Source organism: Silene latifolia, chromosome 11 (assembly GCF_048544455.1).
Source record: "Silene latifolia isolate original U9 population chromosome 11, ASM4854445v1, whole genome shotgun sequence".
Lineage (NCBI taxonomy): Eukaryota > Viridiplantae > Streptophyta > Magnoliopsida > Caryophyllales > Caryophyllaceae > Silene > Silene latifolia.
The window spans coordinates 24241975-24248558 of record NC_133536.1 but is presented as its reverse complement, the minus strand read 5'-3'; positions in this window follow the sequence as shown (position 1 = coordinate 24248558).

Below are 6584 nucleotides of genomic sequence, written 5' to 3'. Positions count from 1 at the left end.
ATAATTAGACTCGTGCTAAAAAATGCTATCATTAGAACATAAATTTTATATCATTTGCACATATTAAAGATAGTGTACCTCTTAGTTCTTAATACATTATATGTCCCACATTGAAAAATAATGTAGGTTTGGAGAATATACTACGTATAAATAATAGAATTATCCCACATCGTAAGATTGACAAAGTGGGTTAATCCTATGATTATAAATAGGAGGCATCCTTGAAGCTTAGGTATTAACCCAAATCTTTTGAGTCTCTTAAGTATTGTCTTAAAGAGCTCTAAAAGTTTGTATCATATCTCCACAATATGATATAAAAAATAAAATGGATATTTTTTAATTATTATAATATATATTTTCTATATTATATATCCAAGTCATGTTTATAATTTTTATATCAAAACATTTTACATTTCATTTGATAAAAAAATATTGTAAAAAAATTATATAATTAGATTTAGGATAAAAAAATTAAATTATTAGAGTATGAATTTCATATCATTTGCACACAAAAAAAGAAAAAAAACCCACACAATTTTGATTATTTTAACAACTAAGTTACTATCAACCCAAAATCTTTTGATGTGGTCATCTTATTATAAATAATAGAATTATCCCACATCGAAAAATTACCATATGATGTGGTCATCCTATTATAAATAGTAGAATTGTCCCACATCAAAAAATTAACATAAGGTGTGCTGATCATATTATTATAAATAGTAGAATTGTCTCACATCGAAAGATTAACAAAATGTGGGGTGATCCTATGATTATAAATATGAGTTATCCTTGGAACTTAAATATCAACCCAAAATCTATTGAGTCTCTTAAATATTGTCTTAGATAGCTTTTAAGAGTTTGTATTATTACCTCCACAATAGTGAAATTTATTTGTATTATACTTTTGACTTTGGTGGTTTAAACAATTATATAATTATATATTGTTATATCATCTCCTTTTCTACTCAAATTTAGTAATTTAGCAATAAGTTATTTATTTTTTAATTTTTAAGTTGAATTTTTAAATAACGAACATACGTCAGTAGTATTCTTATTATATAAGAGACTTTAAAAGTAACGTTACATAATATTAGTTTTTCAAGTTTTAACATATTTTTCATCTAGAGAGTTTAACCCTTAAAAACTACTTAATATTTATAAGAAAAAAATATTTTTATACGTAAGAAAATCATTGGAATTTAGATAAGATTAATTTGTTAGCAATAAGATAAAATTTCACAAATGTAGCCTATATACGTGCGAAAAAAATTTAGACTCTAGATAAGATTAGTTTGTTAATATTTGCTCATTATTAATCGGATTGGATGTTGAATGTACGAACATTAACATATAGTATTTGCTCATATTATTAAATATTAAATATAACTACTATTAGATATAATGAGTAGCAATTGTCCGTATTTCGGGATTCTGGTTGGATGTCGAGCTATGTGTGAAAAAGATGGTGTATTTATTAGTAGGTTATTTGTCTCACATTGAAAAATAATTGAGGTGTTGTGAATATATTACGTATAAATAGTAGATTTGTCCCACATTGAAAGGTAGGGTGATCTTATGATTATAAATAGAAGCCATCTTTGAAACTTGGGAATCAACCCAAAATCTTTTGAGGCACTTAACTAATGTGAAAGAGAGCTCTTAAGAGTTTCTATTACTAACGGTTAAAATTAAAATTTAACAAACTATAATTTTGTTGTCACTAAATAGTCTAAATTGTATGTTTGCTTATAGTGGCCAAAAACATAGACGAATTTATCTTTTACGCCTTTACGGTGGATTGATAGCAATAAGATGATCATAGGAGTATACAATACATGTGCTTTGTGAAAGAAAGAACATAAAATGAACTTTATGTATCAGTTATTATTATTATTATTATTATTATTATTATTATTATTATTATTATTATTATTATTATTATTATTATTATTATTATTATTATTATTATTATTATTATTATTATTATTATTATTATTATTATTATTATTATTATTATTATTATTAAAATTATTATTATTAAAATTATTATTATTATTATTATTATTATTATTATTAAAATTATTATTATTATTATTATTATTATTAAAATTAAAATTATTATTATTATTATTATTATTATTATTATTATTATTTCTATTATTATTATTATTATTATTATTATTATTATTATTATTATTATTATTATTATTATTATTATTATTATTATTATTATTATTATTATTATTATTATTATTATTATTATTATTATTATTATTATTATTATTATTATTATTATTATTATTATTATTATTATTATTATTATTATTATTATTATTATTATTATTATTAGTAGTAGTAGTAGTAGTAGTAGTAGTAGTAGTAGTAGTAGTAGTAGTAGTAGTAGTAGTAGTAGTAGTAGTATTATGTAACACGGTCTTATTAATTGAACAAATAAATTGAAATGACTAACTTATAAGAATGACATGTATAAGTAAATTGTCCATATTTGAAGGGTATGTATATGGTTCAAACAAAATATATACGCCCTCCGTCTCAGTCAATAGTTTACATTTGCTTTATTCTCCCTGCCAAAATATAGCAAATGTAAACTATTCATTAATTTCACACCTGTCTTTGTATTAATCATAAGGGTTATCAAAACGCCCCCATTGGCTTACACTTATGATGATTAGTAGTTAATAAATTTTGTTAGAATTCGAGATAACAAAGCTTTAGAGGCTACTTAATGCTTAGAATCAAATATGTATCAAAAGACCATAAGGAATTAGGATATTTCATTTTTTCTAGACTTATGTGACACCTGGATTTGAAGTTCGAAACACCTATCTTTATATTAATCATAAGGAGTATAAAAGCGCCCTGATTGGCTTACACTTATGATGATTAGTATTTAATAAATTTTGTTATAATTCGAGATAACAAAGCTTTAGAGGCTATTTAATGCTTAGAATCAAGTACGTATCAAGAGACCATAAGAGATTAGCATATTTCATTTTTTTTAAGAATTATGTCATCCGGATTTGAACTTCAAAACACTTAATCGATAATGTTCGATAACTTAGTTTTAAAATAATCAAGGTTATTAACCCGTACGAAGTACGAGCTTTCAAACTAGTATATACATATATATATATATATATATATATATATATATATATATATATATATATATATATATATATATATATATAAGAGAGTTTTTTCGAGCGATCTGAGAGCGTCCACATCAACAAAAATCAGTTTAGGAAAGTATAATTTTTGATGTAAAAAATAAGGTGGAGAATCTTTTAATTATTATAATATATATATTTCCTTAATTATATTCAAGTGATATTTTTAATTTTTATATCAAACTTTTACATTTCGTTTGGCAAAAAATATCGCTAAACAAATTATAAAAATAATATAATTAGCTTTGTGGTAAAAAATGCTATCATTAGAGTATAAATTTCATATTATTTGCACATATTAAAGATGGTGTGCTTCTTAATATGTAAAATTGTGTACTTTTTAGTATGTTTTGTCCCACATTGGAAAATAAGTAGGTGTGGTGAGTATACTACATATAAATAGTAGAATTGTCCCACGTCGAAAGATTAGTATAAGGTAGTGTGATCCTATGATTTTAAATAGGAGATTGATGATAACTACCCGGAAAAGAGTTAAGAACATGAACAAGAAAGACAAATCACTTAATATTGGTGTCACATAGGCAACCTATAATGAACAACATTACAACATACACAAAGTTAAAGCTGTAATACTACGGTTTTATATGTTTATGGGTACTCTATCGAGTAGGGCTTACTCTGTCGAGTAAGTAACTTTGGTTTCGAAACAGTAGTCTGCCTGATGGGTACTCGATCAAGTACGTGTGGCACTCGATCGAGTAAGTGGCACTCGATCGAGTAAGTCACTTACTCGATCGAGTAAGTCGGTATTACGGGTTATTTTGCCGGGTTTGATAGTAACGCGAGGAGGATATAAAAGCATCTTTCGTCAGTTTCTTATCATTTTACCTATTTAAGTTTCATAAGAAATAAAAACAAGTTACGTTACTCGCCTCTTTCGCATTGCTATCAAATCCTAAGGGCTAGAGTCGTCGGATCGTTGAGTTCTTTTCGCCGTTGAGACCGTCGCTTTGTGGGTCAGCTTCGAGTATGATTTTTATATCGTTTCATTGATTTTAGTTGAAACCCTAATTGGGTAATTTGGGGGTATTGGGGAGTATTGTTGATGTTAGATTGTGATTGTATGATTCTGTGTTTATAGGAGGTAATTTCGTTGAAGAACGATTATGAGTAGCTGAGTGTGACGATCTTGTGATTTCTTATTCCAGGTACGATTTCCTACTCGGTTATTGGTTACATAATTGTGATGGTGATTGTGTTATTTGTTGATCTACAACATGTTAGGTTGATGTTGAAGTTGTTGTTTGCATAATTGATTGTATAACTGTATGTGGTTCTCGAGGTGCGTCCTCGGTTGAGTGGAGTTACTTGCGGGAGTGGCTTCACGCCCTTGATTCGCCCTCTGTGGAACTCGTCACAGAGAGGATGTGCACATTAAGGAACATGGGTTATCGCTTGGATAAGATGAGCGGGGCTTAGGTGAGAACGGCTGCGGTCCCCCGCTGGCGGTGAGGATTAATGGTTGCGGCCGTAATCTGGCAGGACTAGAACTTCAAGCTAGTCAGGTGATTGGTGATGTGATGGAGTTGGGTGATTGTGTATACTTTTGATATTGTTTTATCTTATATTGTGTAATCAGTAACTGACCCCGTTTAAATGTTTTTAAAACTGTGGTGATCCATTCAGGGGTGGTGAGCAGTTATTGAGCATGTATGATTTGGATGCGCAAGGGATAGCTGGGCATGTGACACCACGAGTCTATTAGAAGTCTTCCGCTATTAAGTAGAACATTGTATTTACATTAGTTAGTTTTGGTTTTGGAATGGTTATATCATACTTTATAGTTTTGGGTGATGTATTCACTTAAACTATTTTATTAAAGTACGTTATTTTATGGTCTATTTGATATTCATTGCCTCGGGTAACCGAGTTGGTAGCACTTCCATGCATTAGGTGGTCTTGGTAAGGCACCTTGGTGTATGTGGGTGTTACAAAGTGGTATCAGAGCGACGATTTTGGAACCTGTAACTAATGAGCCCAATGAACATAGAGAATCAAATTAAAATGAACCCCGGTAGAAGTTGTAAGGAGCTAATGCAAAGACTTGGGAGACGTCCTAAAGTCGCGAACTCACCCTACAATTTTAAACCTGTCACTAGGGGGTGTAATGGGATCGCTATATGTTTACTAATGTTCTATTGCGTATGTTGGATGAAATGTTGTATAGCAATGTTGGATGAATGATTGTGGTGGATTGGTGAATATGGTGGAAAAAGGTGGAAAAGATGTATATAAAAATATGTTGTGGATGATCATGTTGTATGGTGGAACTGATTTATAATGTGGCAATCTTAGTAATATGAGATTAGGGGATGCGATATGATTATGCATGATTTTTTTTGCGTAAAGTTATATAATAAAGTTATATATTGTTTACTGTTGTTTCATATGCACATGTTGGATGAAGAATGTGGTTGAACTGGATGAATTGATTGTAAAATATGGAGTGACAATTGCATGAGAATATGAATTTCGTGACTAAGAATATGTTTAGGTGACGAAGTGGAGTTGTAATATTGATGTATTAGTAACATGGGAATTAGGAGTTGTAATGTACAAGTATGTTTTGTTTTTACGAAAAGGTATAAAGTTAAAGCATGCGAGTAGTACATGATTGATAAGATGAATAATATATGTGCATGATGGATGTTGTTGCTTGACTTTTGAAGATAGTAACATGTGATTAGGAATACTGGTTTTATGAGTATTTAGTTGTTTTTGTTTACTTTTGTAGCACCCCCATATACCAAGGAGCCTTAACAAGACCTTCCCTACCATATAAAGGCGTTACCATCTCGGTTGCCCGAGGACAGTAATAATCAAATGTCGATAAAAGAACGATTAAAGTTTATTACAAGCGATTAAACAGACTAAGGTAATAAAGATACAACTCAGCCTACTACCAACTAGGTGATCTACACTTCTGTCATAACTCGTGAAGACTCATCCCGCCAAGACTCCAACTACTAGCCAAGACATCACCTGCTAAGATTGACTGCTCACCATAATGGATCACGGCAGACACAACAAAAACAAGCAAGAAACAACCACACAAGGTCAGCAACTGAGGCAAGACACAACAACAACTACCAACACATTACAAACACAACCAAGCACACACACACACACACACACGTCATAACCACTCCAGCCAATCATCGTCACCGACTGTCCACTAGACCAGTCGTGCCATAGGGGGACCGCAGCCATTCCCGCCTAAGCCCCGCTCATCATATCGAGCGATAACCCTGTCCCATTAATGTGCACATCCCCTCCCGTGGCGGGTTCCACAGAGGCCGAAACTAGGGCGCGAAGCCACTCCCGCAAGTGACTCCACTCAGCCGAGGATGCACCTCGAGAACCATAGAC